This window comes from Triticum urartu, chromosome 6A (assembly GCF_056163025.1).
Source record: "Triticum urartu cultivar PI428250 chromosome 6A, HENAU_Tu73, whole genome shotgun sequence".
In the NCBI taxonomy this organism is placed as follows: Eukaryota; Viridiplantae; Streptophyta; class Magnoliopsida; order Poales; family Poaceae; genus Triticum; species Triticum urartu.
Window position 1 is genome coordinate 158,987,967 of NC_141878.1, and position 13,292 is coordinate 159,001,258.

The following is a 13,292-nucleotide window of genomic DNA, read 5'->3' on the forward strand; positions in this document are numbered from 1 at the left end:
ACGAGATCACTGTAAAACCAACCGTGGATAGGCGGACCACTAGATGTCGAACCCCAATTTCATATCATACACCTGTCGGAAAGATATCCTAAGAGCTACTTGAACTCCCACTTATAAAACTCCCGAACCTTTCCGGTTATGAAATTAGGTGTTGGGGATACAGGGGAAGCATAATATCTCACCCAAATCTAGCAAATCCTAAATCCAGCTGTATCCATCCTTCAACACATAACCAAGAAACCTTCGGAAGTCGTCTACCTCAACCTTGGAAAAGCATCTGTTATATGAGTTATGGCAATACTCCCGAACTCCCGCCCCAGTACTGGGTGGCGTTGAGGTTATCTCACCAACAACTGCATAAAAGAGATTTTCGATGTCGGCGAAACTACTCTCAGGTATTCCAGAACTGCAACAATAAATTTGTGACGACAACACCTCGGAGCTCAACTCCCCGGGACACTGCCACAACCCCTAAATGACAGGAGGCACCAAGAACAATGTTCTCGTCACAAATCGATCGGAACGATTCCAAGATACCCGCGTGATCCTAAAAAAAATTTAGTGAAATTTGAGAAGAGAAGAGTCAAAACTCTACGTCAGGAGGCCTCACCAGAGCGACGAAGGGACTGAGGAGTAAAAAGAATTCCTAAACTCTCCGATATATAATTCCTAAATGACTCAAAACATTTTTCTAGACTCAACTCGCCATCTAATTCGATCAAGCAGTGGGGCTCCTAAGGTCGGGGAAGGCTCTGATTACCAACTTATAACGCACTCGATGCGGCTATATCTCCCATGTGTCGAAGCACGACTTAGAGGCATAACCGCATTGAACGCAATGTCGCAAGTGAGGTAATCTTCACACAACCCATGTAATACATAAGGGAAAGAAATACATAGTTGGCTTACAATCGCCACTTCACACAAATACATAAATAAAGCATTACATCAACCAGTTACAAACAAGGCCCGACTACGGAGCCAAAATAAAAGAAGACTACCCCAAAAGCTACACAGATCCCGATCGACCCGACTGGGCTCCACTACTAATCAACTAGAACGAAACAACACAAAGGACAAGATCATCATCGAGCTCCTCCTTGAGCTCGGTTGCGTCATCCGCACGGTTCAACGACACCTGCAAGCTAGTTTTGGAAGTATCTGTGAGTCACGGGGACTCAGCAATCTCACACCCTCGCGATCAAGACTATTTAAGCTTATAGGTATGGTAAAAGGTATGAAGTGGAGCTGCAGCAAGCGACTAGCATATATGGTGGCTAACATACGCAAATGAGAGCGAGAAGAGAAGGCAAAAGCACGGTCGAACAACTATGATCAAGAAGTGATCCTAGAACAACCTACGTCAAGCATAACTCCAACACCGTGTTCACTTCCCGGACTCCGCCGGAAAGAGACCATCACGGTTACACACGCGGATGATGCATTTTTAATTAAGGTCAACTTCAGGTTTTCTACAACCGGACATTAACAAATTCTCATCTGCCCATAACCGCGGGCACGGCTTTCGAAAGTTCAAATCCCTGCAGGGGTGTCCCAACTTAGCCCATAACAAGCTCTCACGGTCAATGAAGGATATTCCTTCTAGCGGGAATACCCGATCAGACTCGGAATCCCGGTTACAAGACATTTCGACAATGGTAAAACAAATCCAGCAACACCGCCCGAATGTGCCGACAAATCCCGATAGGAGCTGCACATATCTCTTTCTCAGGGCACACTCAGATTGTCCAAGGTACGGGTAGGCTAGCCCAGAGTTGCCCCTGGTGGCCACCGGCAGCTGACAGGTTGGACCAACACTCAGAGGAGCACTGGCCCGGGGGGGTTAAAATAATGATGACCCTTGAGTCTGCAGAACCCAAGGGAAAGAAAAGGCTAGGTGGCGAATGGTAAAACCAATGTTGGGCATTGCTGGAAGAGTTTTATTCAAGGCGAACTGTCAAGGGGTTCCCATTATTACCCAACCGCGTAAGGAACGCAAAATCCGGGAACATAACACCGATATGACGGAAACTAGGGCGGCAAGAGTGGAACAAAACACCAGGCATAAGGCCGAACCTTCCACCCTTTACCAAGTATATAGATGCATTAATTAAATAAGAGATATTGCGATATCCCAACCAAATATCCATGTTCCAAACATGGAACAAGCTCCAATCTTCACCTGCAACTAACAACGCTATAAGAGGGGCTGAGCAAAGCGGTAACATAGCCAAACAACGGCTTGCTAGGACAAGGTGGGTTAGAGGCTTGGTTCAACAATATGGGAGGCACGATAAGCGAGTGGTAGGCATCGTAGCATAGACATAGCAAAAGAGCGAGCAACTAGCAAGCAAAGATAGAAGTGATTTCGAGGGTATGATCATCTTGCCTGAAATCCCGCAAGGAAGAAGAACGAGTCCATGAAGAAGATAAACGGACATAGTCGAACGGATCCTCACACACACGACGTTATCGGAACCAACCCGAAGAAGCAACACCGGAAAGAAGCAAACAACATAGTAAACAAGCAACACATCAACATGGCATGATGCACAATCGAGTATGATGCATGTACGGTTTAATGAAGCATGGCATGGCAAAGTGCACAAACAATACTACAAATTAAGCGGAGCTCATTATGCAACGGAGTTACATATTGACGGAACACCACATTCAAGTTATTTAGTTCGATCTCGTTTATGTACCCAACAATATTAAATGTTGATTAACATGGAAAGGTGTGAAGCAAATGAAAACTACCTATCTAGGCAAGTTTAAATGAGGCCGGAACAACAAACAACAAGTCCTGAAAAATCCTCATATGCATATATTAGGTTTGGTACTGTTCTGCCCTAAACATAATTTTAGAGTTGTTAAACATGCAAAGTAAGGTCACCACGTTAAACTAGGCATTTTTCTACCCCATTTACATATAAAGATTATTTAAAACCGAGCTACGGTTAATTAGTTATGAATTAAATCATTTTAGCATGGCATAGGAGCAAATTTAACCAAACAGCATTTTAAACATTTCGAACATGCACGAAAGTTGAATATTATGAATCTAGATGAAATTCTAAGCAAGTTTCATATTAAGTTTGTTTTAATATGATGCATCGTTTGTGAGTAATGAAATGCATGAAGTCTAGGGGGCTTCCTGTAAAACTGGCTTTTCTCTGGAAAATAGGAAACTGCAGAACCGTAAAAAAACACTAAACAGGCCGAAACTGGCTGGCCCAACAGCAGGAAAAAAAGGTGGGGCGCTGGGGTGGCCTCACCCATGGGCCTCGTCCCAGTTCAGTGTAAGAGTGGGCAGCAGACCGGATCGGGAGGTGGGCTTTGGCGGGGTTGGGCCTACGCGCTGCTGGCCCATGAACTGCGTGGGAGATGGGCCTGTTTGCACGACGAGGAGGGGCACGGTCAACAGGAGCGAGGCGGCGCTGCGAGCGTCTCCTCCTGCTCGAGGCAGAAGCAGGGGAAGACAGCGACGACGCGGGAGTTGGCATCGAGCGACACCGGTGGCAACACGGACGGGCAGCTTTGGGCGAGGGCGACCACGAGGCGCCGGATCTGAAGCAGAAACGTAGCGGCGGCAAAGCTGCTCGAAGTACACCCATGGGGTCTCTGCAGGAAGAAACACACACAGAGAGAGAGAGGTGTATTCAGAGAAGCGGAATAGCAAGGAGAAGAAGAGAGAAGGCGAGGGCGACGGGCACGCGAGGAGGAGGCATCGGGCGCGCTGGCGACGGAGCGGCAGCTCCGGCGAACTTGCAGAGGTCGGGGGTGTCGAGGAGCCGATGAGGAAGGGCCCAAACTGGCCGGATTCGTCTTCGAGGCTCCAGATCCTGACGAGAGGGCGTTGGAGGTACAGTTCCCCGTCGGATTTGAGCAGCGGAGAGGCGGGGCGTCCATGGGAGGGGCTCGGTCAGGCTCGGTCAGGCTCATCATGGTGTCCTGTGGAGGCAATAGAGAGAGGTGAGGTACGGGAAGAAGAAGAAAGGAAGAGAAAGGGCATGGGCTGGAGGGAGGAGGAAGGCCTCGATCCAATCGGGATTTGGGCTCTAACTGGCTGCGGGTTCGTCCGGTGTTGGCAACGAGCTAGAGCTGTGGTTGTTGGGATTGGGTCGGGGAAAAAGAGGGGATCCCAAGGATTTGATTGTGGCGGCGGCGAGGAGGAATGATGGGACAGTTCCCCTAGATTTTAGGGTTTGTCCAAAATAGTCTAGGAGTGGACTATATATATGGCAAAGAGGGAAGTTTAGGGGCTAATCCGTCCCTCCAATTAAAATCGAGCGGTCAAGAAGAAAACACTAGGAAGTCCAAATAGGAAAACGATGACGTTTTGTAGACGTTTGGGGATGATCCGGACACAAGGGTGATGACTGCTCGGGTCGGGTCCGGGACAACTTCCGGACACGCGCGAGGGGTTCGGTGCACTGTGCAGAGAGGGTTTCGGGGCCTGGCGGTTTACAGCGGAGTGTGCAGAAAGCTTTGGGCCGAGAGAAGAGAAGAGAGATGCAGCCCAGCAACTATTTCCGGAGACCGAAAATGCCCGACGTTTGACCGACTATATTGCCGCTATAGTTATCCGTTGGGGCGTCAAACAAACTCCGAATGCGACGAAAATTGATAGGCGGCCTACCTACAACATAAAAACACCGCACGCCAACTTTCATCCCATTCTGAGAACATTTTCTGACTACTTATAAAATACTATTTCGGACTTGCCGCGGGCGCGTGCAAGTGTGGTTGGGCTCAGAACGGACAACGGAGAGAACTCAGAGAACCCAGATGAATGCAAGTTTTGAAAACATGATGATGCAATGCACATGATGACATGGTAAGATGCAACACGCAAGCGAATGACAAGGTAACAACATCAAATAACTGGAAGACACCTGGCACATCGGTCTTGGGGTGTCACAGTGCCCCCCAGCCCCTGTATATAAAGGAGCAAGGGGAGGCCGGCCGGCCCTTGTTGGTGCGCCAGGAGGAGGAATCCTCCTCCTAGTAGGAGTAGGATTCCCCTCTTTCCTACTCCTACTAGGAGGGGGAAAGGAAGGGAGAGAAAGAGAAGGAAAGGGGGGCGCCACCCCCCTCTCCTAGTCCAATTCGGACCAGAGGGGAGGGGGCGCGTTGCCTGCCCTAGGCCGGCCCCTCTCTCTTTCCCTTACGGCCCAACAAGGCCCATTAGCCCCCGGGGGGGTTCCGGTAACCCCTCCGGTACTCCGGTAAAATCACGATTTTACCCGGAACTCTTCCGATGTCCAAATGTAGGCTTCCAATATATCAATATTCATGTCTCGATCATTTCGAGACTCCTCGTCATGTCCGTGATCATGTCTAGAACTCCGAACTACCTTCGGTACATCAAAACATATAAACTCATAAAACCGATCGTCACAGAACTTTAAGCGTGCGGACCCTACGGGTTCGAGAACTATGTAGACATGACCGAGACATGTCTCCGGTCAATAACCAATAGCGGAACCTGGATGCTCATATTGGTTCCTACATATTCTACGAAGATCTTTATCGGTCAAACCGCATAACACTATACGTTGTTCTCTTTGTCATTGGTATGTTACTTGCCCAAGATTCGATCGTCGGTATCCCAATACCTAGTTCAATCTCGTTACCGGCAAGTCTCTTTACTCGTTTCGTAATGCACTATCCCGCAACTAACTCATTAGTTACATTGCTTGCAAGGCTTATAGTGATGTGCATTACCGAGAGGGCCTAGAGATACCTCTCCGACAATCGGAGTGACAAATCCTAATCCTGATCTATGCCAACTCAACAAGTACCATCGGAGACACCTGTAGAGCACATTTATAATCACCCAGTTACGTTGTGACGTTTGGTAGCACACAAAGTGTTCCTCCGGTATTCGGGAGTTGCATAATCTCATAGTCATAAGAACATGTATAAGTCATGAAGAAAGCAATAGCAGTAAACAAAAATGATCAAGTGCTAAGCTAACGGAATGGGTCAAGTCAATCACATCATTCTCCTAATGATGTGATCCCATTGATCAAATAACAACTCATGTCTATGGTTTGGAAACTTAACCATCTTTGATCAATGAGCTAGTCAAGTAGAGGCATACTAGTGACACTATGTTTGTCTATGTATTCACACATGTATTATGTTTCCGATTAATACAATTCTAGCATGAATAATAAACATTTATCATGAAATAGGGAAATAAATAATAACTTTATTATTGCCTCTAGGGCATATTTCCTTCAGGTTCCCCATCTCCATGAGTAGCATGTACCACTTATTTTTTTGCTGTTTCATGTTCCATATCCATAACTAAAGATAGAGAACAACTTAGAACAGGAAATAAAAACTACTTAGTGATAAAGCAAACAAGCACACACGAGAATATTCACCCCTGCTATTGCTCCCCAGCAATGGCGCCAGAAAAAGGTCTTGATAACCCACAAGTATAGGGGATCGTTTGTAGCCTTATTCGATAAATAAGAGTGTCAAACCCAGCAAGGAGATAAAGGTAGAACAAATATTCCCTCAATTTATATCGACCACCGATACAACTCTACGCACACTTGACAGTTGCTTTACCTAAAACAAATATGAAACTATTTTACAAGAATAAAACTACGAGTACTTTGCGAGAATAAAACTATGAATAAATTGCAAGGGAATAAAAGTGGATAGTTTTTGTCAACAAGAAAGTCATTTGTCCCTAGGCAATAGATAACAAGTACCTGTAATCATTCTTGCAATTCTATATGAGGGAGAGGCATCAGCTAACATACATTCTCTACTTGGATCATATGCACTTATGATTTGACTCCTAGCAAGCATCCGCAACTACTAAAGATCATTAAGGTCGTGAAACCCAACCATAGCATTAAGTATCAAGTCCTCTTTATCCCATACGCAACAACCCACCTACTCGGGTTTAAGCTTCTGTCACTCTCGCAACCCACCATAAGCAAATCATGTACATATTGCAACATCCTACAGCAGGGACCCCTCATGTTTGCGCGATACAAAGGGCACCATAGGACAGCACCATAAATAAAATATACAATCATACCAACCAAGATCACGATTAACCCACAGGACAAAACGGATCTACTCAAACATCATAGGATAGCCAAATATCATTGGGAAATAATATATGGAGTTGAGCACCATGTTTAAGTAGATATTACAGCGGGGAGAAGACGTGTTACATAGCTACATAGAGGGGCAGAAAGTTGGTGTGGACGGTAGCAAGGTTGTTGATGTAGATCGTTGTCACGATCCTTGCCCCGGCGGCACTCCGACGCCACCTAGAGAGAGGGGGAGAGAGCCCCCCTCCTTCTTCTTCTTCCTTGGCCTCCCCCTTGATGGGTGAAGAGTCCCCCCTCTGTTCCACGGCCTCCATGGCGGCGGAGGGGTGGGAGACCCTCCGAGATTGGATCTCCCTCTCTGTTCTCTTCTGTTTCTTGTTCCCCGGATCTGGCCGAAAACCATGTCTTATATTCCAGGAGATCCGTAACTCCGATTGCGCTGAAATTTTAACACGATTTTTTTATGGATATAAGCTTCCTTGCACCCGAAGTAGATCCCCAACCGACGTACGAGGTGAGTACAACCCACCACCATGCGCCTAGAGCCTGGGGCGCGCCGTGGTGTCTCTTGGGCACTGTGGACCTTCGTTTGCATTGATTCCAAGTCCCAAAAATCACATATATTCCAAAGTAATTCTTTGTAAATTTTTATCATGTTTGGACTTCGTTTGATATGAATTTTCTGTGAAACAAAAAACATGCAACAAACAAGAACTGGCACTGGGCACTGGATCAATATGTTAGTCGAAATAAATCATATAAAATGTTGCCAAAAGTGTATAAAAGTTTTATAATATTGGCATGAAACAATCAAAAATTATAGATACGACGGAGACGTATCATAGTCTTATGATTTGTCAAGTAAGTTGTTATATTGTGGTAAGCACTATGTGTGTTGTCCAATTTAAGGGCCCAGGTAGCCTGATCTAAAGACCCAAACAAATAACACATATCTTTTAGAGAATCCGTGACCTCCATGTGACAGGTGGATACATCTATGATGATTGAAGACAATATGAGATAACGGTGAACCGCCGAACATAATGCATGGTTTCGATTTAACAACCTTAATTATGGAGACGACCACGCTGTGGCAACGTCTAAGCAGGACCATAGTGTGGAATGTAATCCCGTGTGAAGGAGTTTCATAACTTAGGGTGATCCTCCTAACAAACAAACAAATCAAATACTTAACTCATGTACAAGGTAACTGAATTACCGTTGCACTAGCACACTCGAGGTATACCATGATCTGAAGTTTCTCTACACCTAACCTCTCTACTACATGAAAATACTTTCACTTCCTGTCTTTAATTTACGTTCTTTACTTCCAAGTCCTTATTACTCTCACTGCAACAATCCATCATATTCACATATTCATTACTCTGGTTTATTTGTCTCAAAGGACACTAATAGCTTCTGCAAAATCACAAGCAGTTACTTCACATAAGACTTGTGACAACTTGTGTGTGATAGAAAAGCTACTATTTGGGATACTTACATGAAGGTTCTACACAGACTTGTGTATCTTGCAGGCCATCACATAGTCATACTCATCTTCACAAGTTATGATTCCTTCTTTCTGCATCACCATTTTTTGGAGGGGGCACGGGGTAGAGAGTTCATGGTTGATCCTCTCACCTTAAGAACTATATCCATCTTAAGGTTCTTGAACTCGATTCCATAGTTATTCATTTATTTGTCGAGATGTTGAAGTTGAGTCAGCATTGAGATTTTGTTGCAAATGACTCAAGGTGTCATGGGTTTAATATTTGGTCCTAAGAACCAAATAAGTTTATATGAAGTATCTCTAAGGGCGTAGTGGTAGTGATGATACTTTTGGTAAGATGCTTCTTTCCCACTTGTTTACTTGAAATGCATTTATTACACACTCATCTTTGGTAAAAGAAATATCGGTAGTTCAAGAATGTACTCCCTTCAGAAGAATTTTTCAAAATTCTCATACCAATGTGGCCTACCCTGCATGACATAGCCACCCAATGTTGATCTTGGACACTAGATGTGCTTAAGTTTTATTTTTCTTGTGGAAAATGTACAACATATAGATCACATTAAACATGTCTAACAAATATCATTTTGAGATTATATGTTACAAACACAGTCACATCAACTAAAGTAAACATGCAATTAAGACAGCCACACAAAGTTGAATAACGGATAGGATACCATGGTACGGATCTGACAAGCATAACATTCTCTATAGATAGATCATTAGTTACAACTGATGTCTACTACGCAACCTTCTTCTTGTAGACATTGTTGGACCTCCAAGTGCAGAGGTTTGTAGGACAGTAGCAAATTTCCCTCAAGTGGATGACCTAAGGTTTATCAATCCGTGGGAGGCGTAGGATGAAGATGGTCTCTCTCAAACAACCATGCAACCAAATAACAAAGAGTCTCTTGTGTCCCCAACACACCCAATACAATGGTAAATTGTATAGGTGCACTAGTTCGGCGAAGAGATGGTGATACAAGTGCAATATGGATGGTAGATATAGGTTTTTGTAATCTGAAAATATAAAAACAGCAAGGTAGCAAGTGGTAAAAGTGAGCGTAAACAGTATTGCAATGCTAGGAAATAAGGCCTAGGGTTCATACTTTCACTAGTGCAGGTTCTCTCAACAAGGATAACATAATTAGATCATATAACAATCCCTCAACATGCAACAAAGAGTCACTCCAAAGTCACTAATGGCGGAGAAAAAATGAAGAGATTATTGTAAGGTACGAAACCACCTCAAAGTTATTCTTTCCGATCAATCCGTTGGGCTATTCCTATAAGTGTCACAAACAGCCCTAGAGTTCGTAGTAAAATAACACCTTAAGACACACATCGACCAAAACCCTAATGTCACCTAGATACTCCAATGCCACCTCAAGTATCTGCGGGTATGATTATACGATATGCATCACACAATCTCAGATTCATCTATTCAACCAACACAAAGAACTTCAAAGAGTGCCCCAAAGTTTCTACGGGAGAGTCAAGATGAAAACGTGTGCCAACCCCTATGCATAGATTCCCAAGGTCACGGAACCCGCAAGTTGATCACCAAAACATACATCAAGTGAATCAATAGAATACCCCATTGTCACCACGGGTATCCCACGCAAGACATACATCAAGTGTTCTCAAATCCTTAAAGACTCAATCCGATAAGATAACTTCAAAGGGAAAACTCAATCCATTACAAGAAGGTAGAGGGGGAGAAACATCATAAGATCCAACTATAGTAGCAAAGCTCGCGGTACATCAAGATCGTGCCAAATCAAGAACACGAGAGAGAGTGATCAAACACATAGCTACTGGTACATACCCTCAGTCCCAAGGGTGAACTACTCCCTCCTCATCATGGAGAGCGCCGAGATGATGAAGATGGCCACCGGTGATGATTCCCCCCCTCCGGCAGGGTGCCGGAACAGGGTCCCGATTGGTTCTTAGTGGCTACAGAGGCTTGCGGTGGCGGAACTCCCAATCCAGGTTCTGTATTTATAGGAATTTTTGGCATCGATCTCACGTCAGGGGGGTCTCCGAGTCATCCACGAGGCAGGGGGCGCGCCTAGGGGGGTAGGGTGTGCCCTCCACCCTCGTGGATGGCTCGGGACTCTTCTGGCCCAACTATTTTACTCCGGGGGCTTCTTTTGGTCCATAAAAAATCATCAAAAATTGGCACGTCAATTGGACTCCGTTTGGTATTCCTTTTCTGTAGAACTCAAAAACAAGGAAAAAACAGAAACTGGCACTGGGCTCTAGGTTAATAGGTTAGCCCCAAAAATCATATAAAATAGCATATAAATGCATATAAAACATCCTAGATGGATAATATAATAGCATGGAACAATCAAAAATTATAGATACATTGGAGACGTATCAAGCATCCCCAAGCTTAATTCCTGCTCGTCCTCGAGTAGGTAAATGATAAAACATAATTTTGATGTGGAATGCTACCTAACATATTCATCAATGTAATCTTCTCTATTGTGGCAAGAATATTCAGATCCATAAGATTCAAAACAAAAGTTTAATATTGACATAAAAACAATAATACTTCAAGCATACTAACAAATAAATCATGTCTTCTCAAAATAACATGGCCAAAGAAAGTTATCCCTACAAAATCATATAGTCTGGCTATGCTCTATCTTCATCACACAAAATATTTAAATCATGCACAACCCCGATGACAAGCCAAGCAATTGTTTCATACTTTTTATGTTCTCAAACTTTTTCAATCTTCACGCAATACATGAGCGTGAGCCATGGATATAGCACTAAAGGTGGAATAGAATGATGGTTGTGGAGAAGACAAAAGGAGAAGATAGTCTCACATCAACTAGGCATATCAATGGGCTATGGAGTTTCCCATCAATAGATATCAATGTGAGTGAGTAGGGATCGCCATGCAACGGATGCACTAGAGCTATAAGTGTATGAAAGCTCAAAAAGAAACTAAGTGGGTGTGCATCCAACTTGCTTGCTCAGGAAGACCTAGGGCATTTTGAGGAAGCCCATCATTGGAATATATAAGGCAAGTTCTTATAATGAAAATTCCCACTAGTAAATGAAAGTGACAACATAGGAGACTCTCTATCATGAAGATCATGGTGCTACTTTGAAGCACAAGTGTGGTAAAGGGATAGTAGCATTGCCCCTTCTCTCTTTTTCTCTCTTTTTTTGTTTTTTTGTTTTTTGGGCCCTCTATTTTTTTGGCCTCTTTTTTTATGTTTAATTTTTTTCGTCTGGAGTCTCATCCCGACTTGTGGGGAATTCATAGTCTCCATCATCCTTTCCTCACTAGGACAATGCTCTAATAATGATGATCATCACACTTTTATTTACTTACAACTTAAAAATTACAACTCGATACTTAGAACAAAATATGACTATATGAATGCCTCCAGCAGTGTATCGGGATGTGCAATGAATCAAGAGTGATATGCATGAAAGAATTATGAATGGTGGCTTTGCCACAAATACGATGTCAACTACATGATCATGCAAAGCAATATGACAATGATGGAGCATGTCATATTAAACGGAACGGTGGAAAGTTGCATGGCAATATATCTCGGAACGGCTATGGAAATGCCATAATAGGTAGGTATGGTGGCTATTTTGAGGAAGGTAATGGTGGGTTTATGGTACCGGCGAAATTTGCGCGGCACAAGAGAGGCTAGCAATGGTGGAAGGGTGAGAGTGTGTATAATTCATGGACTCAACATTAGTCATAAAGAACTCACATACTTATTGCAAAAATATATTAGTTATCGAAACAAAGTACTACGTGCATGCTCCTAGGGGGATAGATTGGTAGGAAAAGACCATCGCTCATCCCCGACCGCCAATCATAAGGAAGATAATCAAAACATAAATCATGCTCTGACTTCATCACATAACGCTTCACCATACGTGCATGCTACGGGAATCACAAACTTTAACACAAGTATCTCTCAAATTCACAACTACTCACTAGCATGACTCTAATATTACCATCCTCGTATCTCAAAACAATCATAAGGAATCAAACTTCACATAGTATTCAATGCACTTTATATGAAAGTTTTTATTATATCCCTCTTGGATGCCCATCATATTAGGACTAAATTCATAACCAAAGCAAATTACCATGCAATTCTAAAGACTCTCAAAATAATATAAGTGAAGCATGAGAGTTTATCTATTTCTTCAAAATAAAACTACCGTCGTGCTCTGAAGGATATAAGTGAAGCACTAGAGTAAACGACAAACTACTCCAAAAGATATAAGTGAAGATCCATGAGTAGTTGAATAATTATGTAACTATGTGAATACTCTCTAACATTTAAGGATTTCAGATCTTGTGATATTATTCAAACAGCAAGCAAAACAAAATAAAACAAAATGACGCTCCAAGAAAAACACATATCATGTGGTGAATAAAAATATAGCTCCAAGTAAAGTTACCGATGAACGAAGACGAAAGAGGGGATGCCATCCGGGGCATACCCAAGCTTAGGCTCTTGGTTGTCCTTGAATATTACCTTGGGGTGCCTTGGGCATCCCCAATCTTAGGCTCTTGCCACTCCTTATTCCATAGTCCATCGAAACTTTACCCAAAACTTGAAAACTTCACAACACAAAACTCAACAGAAACTCGTAAGCTTCATTAGTATAAGAAAATAAATCACCACTTTTGTTACTGT